Raw genomic sequence first — 18,933 nt, forward strand, 5'->3', positions numbered from 1 at the left:
TTGTTGGGGCTGGGACTATACGTGCACGCGGCGAAACATTAACGTTTGGTTGACCTTGTAGACTGCATTGTTGGTTAGGTATGCTAAGCGGCTTACTTTCATGCTGTTGTGGTGAAAAACATCTATTGTTACAAAAATGTGGTTCCGACTGCTCAAAACCTTACACATACTGATGATTACGATTCTATCTGTTATTAAAATTACGGCGGTAGTTGTCATTACGGGAGTGCCTACTGAAAATTGTCACATTCGGTAAAGATTTGTCATATCCGGTTTTCATTACATATTCTTAATCCTAGGTAGAGCAATAGTTAAAGAGCTATATTGATAGATATAAAGGATAGTAGAAGAAAAGGCAGCAGTGCAGAAAACTAAAGATGAAACAGCACTACTACAGCTCGGGGCCCTATGCTCGCTACGGCACATATTCATTAAAGCGTAATGAATCCCCTGAGGTCAATTACGCACTGCAAATAAATTTTAGCTTTTGCGTTGCAGGCAATAGCGGTATAAATTCAAAAGCAAATAGTTGTATCCATGTTAATTCAAGTTTCCTCATTACAGGCAATACTGTTGTAAATACAAAAATAAATTGTCGCATCTGGTTCAAAGCTAGCTTCCGCATTACAGGCAATAGCGGTGAAAGCAAAAAAATAAATTGTCGCATACAGTGCAAATCGTGTATCTGTGTTCTGCCATTATTAAATTCCTTAGATTTTCTTACAAATGCAAATTGCTCGAAATCTACGTTCTCGTCATTGAATTTGAAAACACGTTCAGGTTTGTGTGTGAATCTGTTCGTCTGTGTCATTTCGGATTTCAAGTTGCGTAGCTTTTCAGATTTTAAGTCGCGTGGCTTTTCGGATTTTACGTCTCGTAGTCTCTGTAAATTGCTCACATTATACGCGCTGCGTAAGTCTGACAAATGCTCATAACGTGGCGGATTCTGTGACGTATTGGTGACTGAAATAGTTTTCAACTCTGTTACTGTAACACTATCGACATTTTGGTTGTTCTGTCGTTCACTCTTATAATTGACTTCCGTATTCGCAGTGTGTGAAACTTGCACTGACTCTAAATTAACTTCGTCGCAAATCTGTACTGCGTTTTTAGGGCATTGTTCAGTGATTGCATTAATTTCGTGTACCTGTGTTTCGTTTGCTGAACATTGTTCGGTGACTGCAATAATCCCGTCTTTATGTGATTCTGTTGTGCCTACACGTGTGCTACTTAATTCTCGTGCAGCAGTGCCAACTTCTTTATTACTGTTTTTAGCACAAGCCTCAGTATCCTCACGTAAATGTACTTTATTGTCCCGACATTGCACGGTAACAGCTGTAATCTGCTCACTAACTTGTTTGTTCTGTTCTTTAAGATCGTCTTGTTTTTCGTTTGTGAGTTCGAAACTTTTATCAATTGTTTCGCTAAGTTGTTTGTATTGGTTGTCGAAACTTTCACTCTGTTGTCCGATCCGTTCAATAAGTTTGTCTAGTTTTTCATTAAACTGTTTGAAATTTTGCCGCAAAAATGCCATAATTGGATCCGATTCAAAATTAGCATTTCTATCCTCTGTGCTATTCAATGGTCGATCTGGAATTGTCTCGTTTTGCGTGACCATTTGGTCATTCTGTAATTTACAAAAAGGTTTGCCAGTTAAACATACACTGTCAGTCCCTATTTCGGAATTAAATAAATCCGTCGTACCTTCACTACACTGGCCATTTTCATTCAAAAAATTTGTTTGTATGTTACTTGAATTTTCCAAATCGGGTGTGTTAAGCTCGGCAGCGCTCATTACAATAGAGCATTCTGCGTCATCAATTGTCGTCAAATTAACAGACGAGACAATTGAGTTCGTTTGTTCATCATTAAGATAAAAGTCATCATTAATGGTTGTAATGCACTGATTGTTAGTGGACGCAGAATTGTCATCATTACACTGCGTGTCACAATTACTATCGGTCACGCTGTTTAAGTCGGTAATTTCATTCAAAATACCTCGCGATACACTATTCATAGTCTTTCGCGGCATTTTCACAATAGTCACAATTATTCACAAAAGAAATAAGCACAAATACAGAAAGGCAACAAACAAATACAACAGAGCAACGAATTGCCGTTGACCTGTAGAAAGAAAGTCACAAGATTAGTAAAAGCGTAGCGCCAAATCCTAATTATACTTAAGCAAATAAGAGCAGATATCTGACTGTTTTTCAAAAGATTCTCAACGAAATACGATCCTGGACTGGGTGTCGCCAAGTGTAACCTCCCCACAAAAATTTAAAAGGAAATGAATGACAACACTTAATACAAATGGGAGCCGAGTGTAACCTTCCCACCGAAATTTTAAAGTAATGACAATATTATTTAAGAATGCTAATGGACATTGCTCTAAGCGTAACCTGCCCACAATGAATTGTACTGACAATGGCAACAAAAATGTGAAATTCGCAATCTGACTCAAATATAAATTCTTCACAAAAAAATTAAAGTCTATTCAGTGATAAGAAAATTCAATTAAACCGAAATATCGGTCTTTGGCCCTGTGCAAAAATCAAAATTAAATTCTTACCTCATTGCAACACCTAGTCAAATTTCTGCTCTTGTTGTTGCGCACCGCTTGGAGGAACTGCATTGCAAATAATAATATTCCTTTTTTTTTGTGATTTTAGTGAAATTTTTCTTCAAAAGAAGTGGAATGAAATGGGAAGTGCAACGAAATCTTTAGTTCAATAAAAAATTAAATTTTTGAAAAAATGCTTTTGAAATAAAAATTATTATTGGGGGATTTGTTGGAGATTAATTACAATAAATAAATTTTACATTATCTAATGATTATATTAATTAACAGTATACCTCATTCAGCATCTTGACCAGTGTTGCCGACCGCCTACATCACACAACCGCACTGGGCTGCTACTACTGACCGACCGCTCTGCATGACGACTACTAGCGTACTGCACTGCACGACTACTAACAGAGTACTGCTCTCAACTAGACAGAGCTACAGACTCGCAACGACTGACTGACAGACTGAGAACCGCTCGCAACACTCGCGTGGTCAAGCGCAAACTCTCTGGTCACAGATGCTACAATGCCTCGCCATCGCTGCTATGTTACATACGTGTTTCACTATTAGTGAACAGAAATGGATTCAGCCACTAATTTGCTATATATATAGTATTACTATTGAGTAACCTATTCCATCGCAGCAGTACCCAGTCATCATGGAATGTGTGAGTCAAATTACTACGGAGGTTTAACAGTCAGTGCACGTAATTATGAAATGTGGCGAACTCATTCTAGTAAAAATTAAAATATTAATTACGCAAAATTTACATTTCAGTGACATATTCAGTACAATCTTGCCTTTCACTAAATGTGTGCAAAGTAAACTATTGGAGTTTTTGTTTGTAAACGTGAAATGCTGTTCATACTAAATAATGCGCAAATGACCAGCTACCATGGTGCACATTTTAACTTCTGTACAATGCAGCTTCGTCATATAATTGCTTACTATGTATTTTTCTTTGGTATAAATTTTCTTTTCTATTGTGTGTGTTACCCGTTAATATGTCGTGTGATATATATCCTGATAGTCTGCATATACACTAATGCGTAAATATACTTGTACACTGTATCCATTCTAAGACAAAAAGAAAAAGCGACGTACCACGAAGGATCTATCCGAATATTATGGAAATCGGTATATGTGATGTACATGTCCAGATAAACAGATGATTACAATTTCAGAAAAATCGGATGATTTATTCAAGATAAACAATTTCACAAACTGAGCAAGTCAGAAACGTGTTGGTCCACATCTGGCTCTTTGGCACCCATTAAAGCAATTATTCGGGTTGTCATTGATTGGTAGAATTGTTGGATGTCCCCCTGAGAGATATTGTGCCACATTCAGTCCAACTGTTGCGTTAGATCGTCAAAATCCAGAACAGGTTGGAGACCTCTACCCGTACTACTCCAAACGTTCTCAGTTGAGGCGGAGTGTGGCAAGCGCGAAGATAAGCATAGACACTCTCACCGAGTGTGGGCGTGTCGGGTGTAGAATATCGTCGACCTACCACTGTGCTGTAGAGATGACACGGATGAAAAGGAATGGCACCTCAGAGCATCACTCCTAGTTGCTACGACGTATGACGGGCGAGAATCAGGATGGTGTCCCACCACTGTCAGGGACGTCTCCAGACACGTTCTCAGCCTGGAACCTCATTGAATGGAGTAGAATTGTCTTCAGTGATGAGTCCGGACTCGAAATGAATCCCGATGATCGGCGAAAACATGTCTCGAAACAGCACAGTCAGCACTGGAGCACCGACATGACTGTTGTGCGCCATAAGGCCTGACAAGTAGGAGTGAAATTTCCAGAATGAGATTTTCACTCTGCAGCGGAGTGTACGCTGATATGAAACTTCGTGGCAGATTAAAACTGTGTGCCCGATCGAGACTCGAACTCGGGACCTTTGCCTTTCGCGAGTTCGAGTCTCGGTCGGGCACACAGTTTTAATCTGCCAGGAAGTTTCAGGAGTGAAATTCTTGGGTTCCGTTTTCGTTAATAGAAGGAGCACATTCATTGTTATCCGCGGCACACAGCAGAGCGAAATTGTAACCCTTCATGGCGTCTATTCTGGGCTTACATTTCAGCAAGATAACGCCCGCCTGCACATGACGAGAGTTTCTACTACTTGACTTCGTGCTTGCCAAACCCTACCTTGGCCAGGATCGTCGCTGGATCTGTTCAAACTTAACAATTTTTGGTGTATTATGGGAACGGCCTTCCAACCAGCTCGATATTTCGACGAACTAACGCGCCAGTTGGACATAATTTGGCACGACATGCTTCAGAACGAGTTTCAACAATTCTGTCAATCAACGACAAGCTCAATAACTGCTTGCATAAGGGCCAGAGGTGGAGCAGTGCGTTATTGTATTTTTCAGTTCGTGAACATCTTGCTCTTGAGTGAATCATCCAATTTTCCTGAAACTGTGATCATTTGTTCGTCTGTATATCTACACCACCTCTACCGATTTCCGTCTCATTCGGATAATTCCTTCGTGGTGCGTCGTCCTTTCTTTTTCTCTTTTTTTAAAAAAGAATAAAAAGAATGTGAAGGGTTTGTATGTGTCCCATTTATAGTTTTTATTCCCAATCCCGTGTCATCTCGAATTTAGAATAAATTTATCAGTACAGATAGAAATCCATCTTCTCGATATATTGTAATTCCAATATATTGTTTGAAGCCTAGCAGTTCACATATAGCATCTTGTCGTGAGCTGTGTAGCGCAACATTGATTACAGAGCAGCTACTACATGCAGTCTTTACCATTTCAATCGAAATACTACGGCTAAATGAGTGTCATTCCTAGTCAGGAAAGACGTAATTATCTGAAACAAAGTTGTACCATCGGACTTGGGACGTCTGAATATCTACCTTTTATTAAACCGTCTATAATTTTCGAGGTATCTGCAGGTCTTGAAAGGTAGACAATTGTGATGTTTGCTGATATAAACAAGTTCCCTTTGATACTCCATACGTAGTGTTCACTCCAATCGTTTAGTTTAATTTAATTCTCATTATTTTGTATTGTCCAGAACGTTATTCACAATTAAAACAGTTGTATTTTTGTTACTGCTTGTCCTAGATTCACGCTTAAAATTCTAAAGAGGTTATCTCTGCGATTTTTATAGTGTATTTGCTTTTATTGTGCCATGTATGAGAAGTATGTAATGTAATTCCCCGAAAATTCAATATCTATATTATGTCAATTCTTTTGCTATAGCCGCTGTTGTTTCTTCCGCAGCCTATTCAGCAATGCCTGCATAGATCTGTCGGGACAAATCCTGTGTCAACTTGTACTCCTGCTACTTGCACTAACACTGGTCTGCTCTACTGCTGCACTGATGCTTAACACTGCCCCCAACACCTCTCTCTCTATAAGCGTACTACACGTAATATCACAATACACAACTGCATTATAAGTACCCGCGTTAGACAGAAAGGCACTGACAGTAATTGCTGATGAATCCTAGATATTTATATTCTTACAGTAAACTGTTCATTTCTAATTTATTGCAGTTCATATATTTAGTAAAAATGATTGAAATGATTTTCAGCTATTTTCAATAAAATCTGCTTGTCTTTCAATCTTATTCATACCCTATCACATAGATAAACCTTGATTTTGTAGTAGGTATGTTTGGCAACTGCGATTTAGTTGGACGCATCCCTTAGTACTGTCAAAATACGCTGTTTTTTGACTAGGTAATTTAAATAAATATTAGCATTTGATTCTTTCATGGGACGATCTTGTGCCCTACAAGAGGGACGTTTTGTAGCTATCGGCTTCCTACTGAACAGAAAGGTGCTGTACATTTTCTGCCTACCCCTGAGTGTCAAGTCGTCTGAAATTCTGGAAGTATGAATTGAAATAGAGTCCTAATGTCTATCACAAAGAAAACGCGCAATAGAAATCTAATATCAGGACTTCATATTGACCGATCGGGGATTCAATTTTTTAAATGTTTCCTAATAACTGTCTGTTACAGGATGCGTGAGGTTCGTGATCACATGGAGAAGTAATATTCCAGAAACGTTCATTCTGTGAGTGATTTATTTAACACGTCAACCTATCATGGAAATATAATGTATGCTGCTGTGGAAATATTATTTATTTCAGAGAAGGATCCGTGAGTGGCAGGAGCGAGCCACATTAATTTCCGATAATTGATCTGCAATTACTGTATTGCGCATCAGCATATTGACATAACATTGCTGCTTCACGTCGAATGGATCAGAGATATCTCTGCCAAGCTGATACAACCTGCGTTCCACATCACTGAGGTAGAAGCAAAACGTTTTGTTCCCAGTTCACCGCACATTTCATCGTCTGCTGCACATAAATTAGAGCAAAGGAAGACGCAAATCACAGTACATACAGTTATTGTTCTCCACATACCGTGAAGAACAGTGTAGACGCTAAATCAGTGTCATTGTAAAACTGCATAACGAAATAGTTGTGAATTGTGACCACTAACATAACCCAATTATTATTGGATTCTCCATCTTAGGCTTACTGCATTTAATTAAAGAAAGATTTACGTTTCGCTTTTATCTATAAAGCAACTTCTGTGGTGATTCTGCAAATATTGGATACATATGTTTCTACATTTTTGGTTGTTTTAGATTAGAAACAGTATTTTGTTTACGAAATTGGCGTGCAACTTACAGTGTTCCTGCACCTTATTCACGTAGTCTGGAAACCACTGCTTCTACCATTTTGGTTAGCGGAGGCGTATGTCGAAAGAAAATTTGTTGTACTCGTACACACTGTAGTTTTCACCTTTTAGCACTTTCTCTTACTTCGCATTGGCATTATTTATACTTGGTCTTACTTTTGGAAACAGAACTGCAGTCTTTATGTTTCTTCATGTATTTTTAGCGTAGGTTGTGAGGGTTAACAACCTGTGAAATAGGGTTTCTGTAATAATTTGAGCATGTGCGCTTGTGTTTTGTGTGTGTCTGTGTGAGACTGCGTTAGTGATAATGTGGGAGGATTACGAGTTGTACTTCTATTTTTTTTTTTGGGGGGGGGGGAGGATGGTGATTATATGAAAGAAACTGGGGGGCTTACGATTATATGTATATATACCAAGAAAAACGAAATAACGTCTCCTCACAGACCACTTTATATATATATATATATATATATATATATATATATATATATATATATATATATATATAAAGTTAATTAATGGAGTATACGCATACAGTTGATACTACACGATACTAGAAGCAAAAAAAGTCTCAGTAAATATAGAGTTGAAAATGCATGCTTTAAGAGCTATGAGCCATTTTTCATCTTCCATACTGTGAAGCAAATCTCTTCTACTGCAAGCTATTTGCTTTCCAAATTTTGGGAAGTAGTAGTATGGATCAAAACAAGAAAAAAATGTTCAGTAAACATATGCTCTAAAATGCATACCTTAAGAGCTATGAGCACGTGCTCATCTTCGCTACTTGGAAACACAACTTTTCTAATGAACAATTGCTCATAACTTTTAAGGTATGCCTTTTAGACATGTTTACTGGAGTTTTTTTCTTGTTTTGATCCATACTACTACTTCCCAAAACGTGGAAAGCAAAGAGCTTGCTGTAGAAGAGATTTTCTTTACAGTGTCGAAGATAAAAAAATTCTCGTAGCTCGTAAGATATGCATTTTCGACCCTTTTTTACTTCTAGTATCGTGTACTGTCAACTGTATGTGTTTACGCCATTAATTATGATACACCCTAAATCCTTAAGATTCCGTGCCTATATCTCTTGTGGTAATTTTATGTTGGTGTTGGTGTTAGTGTTCTGCAAAAGTTTAGTGATATGTCGTATACTTCCACGTTCTTACATGTTGTTGGAATCTGGTGACAAATGCCCTCTTTGTCTGACCTACGTATCGTTCATGACATGTATTGGATTTCAGCTGGTGTATTCCTGATTTCTGATATATATGAGTTTTTTTGGAAGGTATTTTTGAATGATTGGTTTGGTGGGCTATTTTTGTGCCTTGTTTTGTGAAAATATTTGCTATTCTGTGTGACTGTATGCATTGCGTACCACCTTTTGTTTCCTGTTTCTTTCTCATTTTGTGTTGTGTCTTATCTTGTGTTTTGTGTGTGTGTGTGTGTGTGTGTGTGTGTGTGTGTGTGTGCGGTTTTTTTTTATGGGATTCTGTCGTTGGGTTGGTGTCGCTGAGTGTTTGACCTTTTCTGTTCCTTGATCTTACTGTTCAACTCTGTTAGTAAGTTTTCTTTTTTTCCACAGTTTGTGGCTATCTGTATCATTTTTAGGGTCTTCATTTCTTTTTGGTCAAACGAGGAGGATGTTTGATCCAAATGCAAAGGACATGTTGACTGTAGAAGTACAGGGCAAATCACTCAACTTTTGCAGAACATTTACACCAACACCAACATAAAATTATTATTAGAGGCACAAATGTGGGACTTATTGGGATAAACAACAACAAAAACCACTTCCCCTTACAAGAAAGTTACCTCATTCAATAAACCCACAACAGAAAGGAAACAACTTATAAAAGATGCGACCAATTTGCACACCAAAGACACTAGTATCAACTCCACAAGAGTAAAAATCATGTTGACAGACAAGCGCTTCGATCTTCATACCAGTTGTACTGAATTATGAGATGTCAACAGTTATGGATCTAAATGTGGAAAAATATATGATAATGAAGATGAGAGTTGTAATATTATTGGGATTTCCGTCGTACGAAAGCTGTGAGTACCCCTCGAAAGGCATTCACCTAGCTGTGTATAAAATGATCAACTTACGAGATTAGACCTAGAACTGTTTCCAGTTAAATAATAACTTACAAAGTGAGGAAGACCAATGGGATTCTCAGAGTGTGAAGCTAAAGGAAAAATACTTATGTACTATGTGGAACAAGTCATATTTAACAAAATAGTGCTGGACTAGTGCAAAATCATGTGCTGGATTAGGTATGCAATATGAGTGATATCCTGTACCTGATAGGTGAAGCATCCAGTAAAACTGAACAGTTGCATGCAGACCTGTTCAAGATGAGACAAATTTTGCAATAGGAAAAGACCAAAACAGATACTTAAATTTCTTGGTTATTACCATAAATATTCAGAGCAGCCAACATACACTGTTAATATACCAAAAAACCACAACAGAAAACGTAACAAGCCAGACATCAAATGATTCAAACTCACACAAACAAGCGCCAGTAAAATTATAACAGAAACTACTCATAACTTACTAGACAAGCATTGAAAATCAAACACTTTTTAAGTTAATGGACCAATTAATTTTGCATTAAGTATAGACATATGACCACACCTGTACACATCACCCATCCACTACTAATATCCCCTCTCCCCACATTCAGCTCCCATTCATCACTACAATCACTTCCCAGCTCGTTTTACTACAATCACTGCCCCATACTTCCCCAGATTTCAATTACCAACCTCCCCCACCATCACTCACATCTCTGTTGAACATCTAACAATCTTCATTAATTTACTAACTCACTCACTCACTCACACTCTCTCTCTCTCTCTCTCTCTCTCTCTCTCTCTCTCTCTCTCTCTCTCTCTCACACACACACACACACACACACACACACACACACACACACACACACACACACACACACAAGTGCGCATTTATGTGGGTGGATGTGCTCTCAGATCATGACTAAGAAATGAGTTCAGAGGCTGGAAAACTCACTACCTGCACAGAAGGCAATCAGGAAACATAAACCCTGTGCTGAAAGCTGAGCACTTGAAACCACAATACTATATGAATTGTTAAGTTTTACAAGTGAGGTGAAGCGGAAAACATGCAAATTTTCTTCCGATCTCAACTTCCGCTCATGACAAAGGGAAAACAATGGTTTCCAGAGTTTATAAACAAGAAACAAAAACACCAAGGGTAAACTGTACTCCAGTTTTATCAGTAAATACTGTTGTGTGTCTATAAATATCACAACGTAGAGACATATTATGTATCCATATTACCAGTGTGGCCACTGAAGATACTTTATAAATAGAAGCTAAACGCGGTGGTAGGAAATACTATTTAGTTATTTGCGCTAAGCTTAAGTCGAGAAAAGCATTAAAAATGTTAATTTGCCACTAAAATGTTCTAAAGTGACAGCAAACTCACGGCTACAGCCACTTTAATGGACGTTGACAAAGGGTTAGTCATTAATCGTCACATGGAAGCTAGCTATTGGGACTGTGGCGCTCCATGTTACAGAGACTACTAGCGATAAGCGGCAGCTCACTCTAGCGGGGAAGATAAAGCGAACAGCAGTGCCCACTGTTCAGGTTCCACGTGTGTTGTAGGGGCTCTCTCCCGTTTACCAGGCCCAGTGGACAGCAACGTGATACAGGCGGTTGTAGGGAAGCAGCCTACTCACACCTTATAAAATTCACATCAGTCTTTCCATTGGGAACCAGCCAGTCCACTGTAACTAGCTCTGACGTCATAAATGTTGCGCAATACTTTAAAAATCAAGTAAATAACCTGAAACGTTTCTAGCATGTCAGGAGTTATACTAAATCAATATGTGTTGAATATCAGTTCAATAACTTTAACCATTTTCGAAATTTGGAAGTTTTTCTGTAAAAATCATTGACGCAACAGAAAAGAGCTAGAAACTTAAAAATTTATATTTAGATTCCTTTTGCATAATAATTTAGTAGAAACAGTAAATTAAAATTTTAGTTGAAATTCATGATTTTCTGGTTTTTGTCTTAGAAATTAAGGAAGCAAGATAGATTAAGTAGGCGAATAAATAAAGCAAGGATGTTTAAATTTAAGTAGAAAGGAGATCCGCTGTAATCATAAAAATGTGAGAAGTTTCAACAGAGTAACTATAAAACTATAGCTATAGCGTATCTCCAAAGAGCAAGTTCAGAGCTCGTCTACTGCATGTCGTGTAATTAAATTAATTCTCTCGCCCAAAATATTTGACTTAACCACCGTCAGACTTTTATTATGATTACTTACTTGTGTGCTGATTGCACAATTAAATTGAAAGCATCATCAGCCATCAGCAAGGAAGCAATGATTTATTCGAGAACTTAAAGTGGTGCATTACTAGCCCAGCAGCTAGTCGGGAGAGCAGATTTGATCAGGCGTTCCCTTAGCCGTCCGCACCGCGGCTTTATATGTAAGAACGCTGCGCGAGAAAAAGAAGGCCCCAGTTCTCTCCAGACGCTGATTAGCGCACCACCTGTGCCGAGAGTCGCATCGCGTCGGTATCATTGATATAAACAGCCTCGGATGCAATAATAAGTTAGTCGGGATACGTGTAACCATGAAATCGTTTTCGTTTGAAGTGTTAATTTTGGAATGACGTTAATGATCTATCTTTAGTTTGCGTATGTCGTATTTTCACGTGCCGCCGCAGGACAGACATTCTACCATTAATTAGCGTGGCGTTTGATGAACATTATCATCAAATTATGGCGAGCATTCAATTAAACATTTAATTTGAACAGTTATAGTTGCATCAGCGCATTAGACTATGAACTGCTCTGGTAGTTGGATTGTGTGCATTCTTTTTGGTCTGTGACTTTCAGAATATAGTGAACATTTTACAGAGAATGGTTTTTGATTATGAATCCCAGACGATCTCCTAATTCCTCAGAGCTACAAGCTGTAGCTATAAATGTATTTCTGAGATGAAGTGGGCACTAGGAATTCTAATTACAGGCTTCACGTTTTGCTAATCACTTTCTGGTTGCCAATATTGTAGTTAGAGAGCAAGTGTTGAGAATGGTAAACAACAGCATTGAATAAATAATAGTAACATTAACAATTATTCCACCCGCCGCCCCACACAGTGCCATCCATGAAGCTCCTATTCTGGAATACGCTGGACAGACTAGAGTGACAGACGAAGTTATAACTTCCTGTTACGTGAATGACTCGAGCTTAGCAGCGGGCTTCAGAAGATACAATAGACGTAGCAAAGTGCAGAGAATGAATGACAGAGCTACATACAGCGTACTATCAGTCTCTCGACGAAGAAAGTCCTGTGTCTGGATAGCACACCTGACCACGTGCTTACAGGCCACGGCAGACGCATGTTGTTCACGTGAAGAGCACTTCATAGTGAACGGTTTGTTAGCCATTTATGGAGGAACTTCTAACGTGCTGATGAACCTTTTTATTATACTCTGTAGCTTAGAGACCAAATCCACATACTTCCAACACTAATAATACACTTAAATGCTGAATGTTGCAATAGCTCAGATTGTGTCAAGTTGTTTATGCATGGATCCACAACCGCTTTAAATTTCTTGATGAATACATTTTCCTGCATTTGTCCATTTTTTACTTGATACGTTATTGTTGAAGACTGGTTTGATGCAGGTCTTCATGTCACTCTCTCCTGTGCCTCCATTTTCATCTCTGAATACCCTTTCCAACATACATCCATCTGAATCCACCTACTGTGTTCACTCCTTCATCTCCCTCCACCATTTGCTCCCGCCACACTTCCCTCCATTATCAAACTGAGTATTCGTTAATACCCAAGGATGTATAGTATCAATTGATCCCTTTTCTTACGCAAGACGTGCAGTAAATTTCGTTTTACCCCAGTTCTGTTCAGAACCTTCTCATTATTATACGAACCGCCCGTCTCGTCTTCGCATTCTTCTCTAGCATCACATTTCAAAAGCTTTTATTCTCTCATTGTCTGAACTCTTTATCGTAAACGTTTAATTTCTGTACAAGGAAGACAGGTATCTTCACAAAAGACTTCCTAAGACTTAAGTTTTATTAGATGTTAACAAATACCTCTTTTTCAGTGATAATTTTTTTCCTGTTGTCAGTCTGCATCTCATATCCTCTCTCTTTCGGTCATCATTAGTTGTTTTGCCGTCCAAATAGCAAAATTCATGTATAGCTTTCAGAGTTTCATTTCCTAATCTAGTTCCTTCAGCATCGCCTGATTTATTCCGACCATATTACTCTAGCTTTCCTTTTGTTGATATTGATCGTATAAGCTATTTTCAAGACATCATCAAGTCCATTGCTGTCTCTGACAAAATCGCGACGTCATCGTCAAACCTCTGTTCTTCCTGAACACTAATTCTCTCTCTCTCTCTCCCTAAATTTTTCATTGATTTCTTTTATTGCTTGCTGACTGTATAGATCGAATAACATCGGGGATGAGCTAGAATCCTGTCTCACGTCGTTCTGAAACACCACTTTTCTTTCAGGTCCTTCGATCTTATAAATGTGGCTACAGCCTTGTCTAACTTCCTTCTGAAATACTACTTCTCTTTCTGATCCCTCGACTCTTATAAATGCTATCTCGTGTCTGTACAAGTTGTAAACAACCTTCGCACCCCGCGCTTTACCCTTGCTGCTCTCAGAATTGCAAAAAGAGTGTATTCCAGTCAATATTGCGGAAAGCATTCTATAAGTTTACAAAAGCTCTTAAAGTGAGATTGTCTTTCTTCTGTCTGTCTTCTAAGATAAGTTGTATGGGCATTACTTCTTTGCGAATTCCCACATTTCTATGGAACCTGAACTGGTCTTCCCAGAGATCGGCTTCTACTATTTTCCCTTTTATTCTGTAAATAACTCGCCTCAATATTTTGCAAGTATGACTTATTAAACGAATGGTTCGGCAATACTCATACCTGTCAGTGCCTGCCTTTTTTGGAATATTGATTGTTAAATTCTTTTCGAAGTCTGAGAGATTTCGCTTCTCTCGTATATCTTTCACGCCATATTTTGGTCACTGCTGACTGTGCTAATGGGCTCAACAATTCTGAGGGAATGTCGTCTATTGTGTTGACTCAAGTCTATCGGTGCTCTTGATCTCGGAACATCATACCTCCTATCTAAACTTCCCCTTCTCTTTCTTTAATATTGCCTTCAAGTTCGTTTCCCTAATGTAGCATTTCTACATATTCCTTCCACCTTTCACTTTCCGCTTCTTTCATCCGTACTGCTTTGACATTTGAGCTCTTGGTATTCCTACAACTGCTACTCTTTTCTCTAACGTTTTCTGTAATTTTTAGTAGGAATTATTTGTCTTTCCCCTAGTTATGCATGCTCTTTGCATTTATCGTCTACTCATTCCTTCTCTGCCATTAGTCACTTTTCAGACGCTATATTGCCTTCTGCCTGCTTCATTTGCCTCGTTGTTTTATTTAGTTCTTTCGTCAGCTGAGTTTAAAAGTCACCCATATTGTATAAAGCAATGGAAATGCGGTTCTAGGCGCTACAGTCTGGAACCACTCGACCGCTACGGTTGCAGGTTCGAATTCTGCCTCAGGCATGGATGTGTGTGATGCCCTTAGGTTAGTTAGGTTTACGTAGTTCTAAGTTCTAGGGGACTGATGACCTCAGAAGTTAAGTCCCATAGTGCTCAGAGCCATTTGAGCCATAATGGAAATGGAAATGCCGTGTGGCTAGGGCCTCCCGTCTCGTAGACCGTTCACCAGGTGCAAGTCTTTCGAATTGGAACTCACCAATATTCCTCAATCCACCTCATCACTCTCCTGGCCTTATGACATGCCGCATTATCTTGAAAAATGCCGCTGTCACCAGGAAACATGATAGATATGAAGGGGTGTACATGGACTGCAACCAACGTACCTCTTGGTCATCACTGTGCCTTGCAAGAACTCTACTGGACCCATGGGTGCCCAAGTGAAAGTTCCCCAGAGCATAATGGAGTCACAGCCAGCTTGTCTCCGTCCCACAGTACAGTTGTCAAGCAGACATTCCCCAGAAAGACGACTGATTCACGCCCTCCCATCGGCATGGTGAAATGGGTATTGGCATTCATCAAACCATGCGATGCTGTTCCGCTCCATCAACATCCAGCGCTGTTGGTTATGTCCCCATTTCAGTCGTAGTTGCCCAGTTCATTGTATTAACATTGACACATGTATGGGTCGCCAGCCGTGGAGGCCCATTGTTAGGAGTATTTGGAGCACTGTGCGTTCAGACACACTTGTACTCTGTCCAGCATTAAAATGTGATGTTAATTCTGTCACAGTTTTCTGTCTGTCCTGTTTTACCAGTCTGCCCAGCCTACGACATCCAACATCTGTAATGCGCGGTGGCCACCAAACCCCATTACGTCTCAGTGAGGTTTCATTGTGTTTTCTCCACATGGTGAAGTCACTCACCCAGGATTCCATGAACACCTGATAAGTTGTACAGTTCTGAAATGCTTTTTCTGAGTCTCTGGGCCATCATAAACCGCCCTCAGTCAAACTCAGGTAGATTGTACACCTCCCCCATTCTACCCACGGACTCCCGGACTCCACACTCACTGATACTACATGTACTAAGCGTGTGTCTCATTAGCAGTCATCCCTCGTCAGATGACGCTGTTGTCGCCTGGACGGGTTTATGTCGATAGCAGGTCGATGGTTGCAATGCTCTGGCTGATCAATGTAGTCACAATAAAAGTTATACTTTTTGGTGCCATCTGTCGATTTTTTCGGGAACAGAACCACAGGTGCTCCCCAGAGACAGTCATTGGTTTTTATGAAGCCTTCTATCAGTTATCAGTTGCTGAACTCTTGCATGAGGGGTAGGGAATGCTTAGATATATGAGAGGGTTTCGTATAAACCAGATCATTATTTTCCATCGGTATGTAGTGTTGTGTAAAAGGAGTCACAGGTAATGGTGCTTCCATACCTCAGCAGTCAGTGCCATGCAAACGACCCACTTTATCGTGCAATGCAGATTCAGTGATGGTGCGCTTGCGGCCGTAGTCAATACGTCCCCTGTCTACATCCTCTCCATCCAAAATATCCAAGTGGCGATCATAAAGCCCTTTTTTAGACTCTCGTTTTCCACGCCAAAATTTTCTTGTTAAACCATTCACATTACTTACACTCACTACACTCCTGTGTGCAAAATAGTACATTGTATCCAAATTCTCATTTCTTCGAAGTGGTTCAACCACACATAACATCTCCTGTCATAAGTCTGGTTGCACAAAATATTCAAACTAATTTACCTGTAATCTTAGCCTGAGTGTACGCAGTGCAGATTGCAACATCTTCATGACTAGTGTGCTTTGCGACAATGACTCATTTGCGGCAATATCACTCAATGGAAACAAAATCCCTCCAAGCTCATCTGTATGCCATAAAAGGTCGATAGTAGCATGATGTTTAGTAAGGAAATCCAGCCCAAGAATTGCGGAATGCCTTTCATCAACGTATGGGAACACCTCCATATGCTCGGAGAAAGTTGTAGCCCGGCTGATAAACTTCAGCAATTATATTATATCATTATCAGCAACTCCATATCAATTGTGACACTGGGGCTCTAGTCTCCGTAGACCAAAGAGATCTGATACATGTGCCACTGTATCTACTAAAAACCTATGATCCTTGCCACCAACGAATTTCTACAGGTAGCAAAAATGGTTCAATTGGCTCTGAGCACTATGGGACTCAACTGCTGAGGTCATTAGTCCCCTAGAACTTAGAACTAGTTAAACCTAACTAACCTAAGGACATCACAAACATCCATGCCCGAGGCAGGATTCGAACCTGCGACCGTAGCGGTCTTGCGGTTCCAGACTGCAGCGCCTTTAACCGCACGGTCACTTCGGCCGGCTCTACAGGTAGCATTCCATCTTTGCATCTATTCCTACAGTACTACATCTTATTATGAACGTTTCCCAACAGTTGATATGTTCGAGTTCATGTTTAAGGGACGTTTTTGTTAATACAACCGATTTTTCTATTTCTTTGTCTTGCACTCACATGTTCTGTGACCCTTTTGTCCACACTCGTATCACTCCAGCTGATGATGGTGTTGTTGGAAGTGGCCCCTCACATCCATAGCTGAAACATTTTATTACTGAAGCAAACACAAAGCGATCACCACGACCCCTATTTGCTATATCTATTTCTTCTAACTGTGTGGCAATCCTGATAGCTGTGGCCAAATCAGTGGTTTCTCGATCCGAACTCTACATGGTGTTTCAGCGGGAATACCAAGTAATATGCGAGAACCCTGTTCATGGCTCCTCGACGTAGCAGTGTACTGACTTCCTCATTCTGCGGTAGCTCATACAATTGCACCTTGATCTTTCAGACTCCATATGAGGATAGCTCGATGGACTCGTTACGATTCATACAGTATTCAGTTTCCCCCTAAATAAGTGACTTCTGTTGTGCTTATGATTCCACTGTCGTAATCCCTCAGCCAACTGTTCGAATATTTGTACATCCCGCAAGGTATCATGATAACATACCCCTTAGCCCTTCGAGTCTACCAAAAATTGGCCGTATTAGGACGCGTTTCTTCAGACCAACCTTTCAACTTGGTTGTAGCTAGAACGTCACCGAGAAATGCAGTTATGTCCTCTGTTGCCTTGCCAGGGGAAGGCACTGTGAAATTTTCTGTAGGAGCGATAGAGGGAAAGGGTACACTCAGTGTCGCTTTAATTTTCCTGAGTTGCCCTAGTAATAGTTGCTTCTCGACACACAGTACCTCTGCCTGGTTCTTCTAATTTTCTACTACTCTTTTTTTCTGTTCAAGTGCTGCTTGTAACCTAACGATCTGTTTGGTCATAGCGGCAATAGAATCATCTGTATCAATGCTGCATGTTTCTACAAGAACCTTGCGCATTCTGTTTCTGACCAAACCAGGAATACAGTCTGAGTAGCCGTCTTAGATTGTTTGCAGATGATGCTGTCATTTACCGTCTTGTAAAGTCATCAGATGATCAAAACGACTTGCAAAATGATTTAGATATCTGTATGATGCGATAAGTGGCAATTGACCCTGAATAAGGAAAGCAGCACTCCGTCTTCAGGCCACAAGTGGCCCATCGGGACCATCCGACCGCCGTGTCAACCGCAGTTGAGGATGCAGATAGGAGCGGCGTGTGGTCAGCACACCGCTCTCCCGGTCGTTATGATGGTTTTCTTTGACCGGAGCCGCCACTATTCGGTCGAGTAGCTCCTCAATTGGCACCACGAGGCTGAGTGCACCCCGAAAAATGGCAACAGCGCATGGCGGCTGGATGGTCACCCATCCAAGTGCCGGCCACGCCCGACAGCGCTTAACTTCGGTGATCTCACGGGAACCGGTCTATCCACTGCGGCAAGGCCGTTGCCACCTGAATAAGGAAAATTGTGAAGTTATTCACATGAGTACTAAAAGAAATAAGCTAAATTTCGATTACGCGATAAGTTACACAAATCTGAAGGCTGAAAACTCAATTAAATACTTAGGGATTACAATTACAGATAACCTAAATTGGAACGATCACATAGATAATATTGTGGGTAGAGCAAACTTTTGTGTTAGCAGAAGAGCCAACACCATGTTACGAGTGGAGGCCGAAATGCACGCGTT

The sequence above is a fragment of the Schistocerca piceifrons genome, chromosome 4 (genome assembly GCF_021461385.2).
Source record: "Schistocerca piceifrons isolate TAMUIC-IGC-003096 chromosome 4, iqSchPice1.1, whole genome shotgun sequence".
Classification (NCBI taxonomy): domain Eukaryota; kingdom Metazoa; phylum Arthropoda; class Insecta; order Orthoptera; family Acrididae; genus Schistocerca; species Schistocerca piceifrons.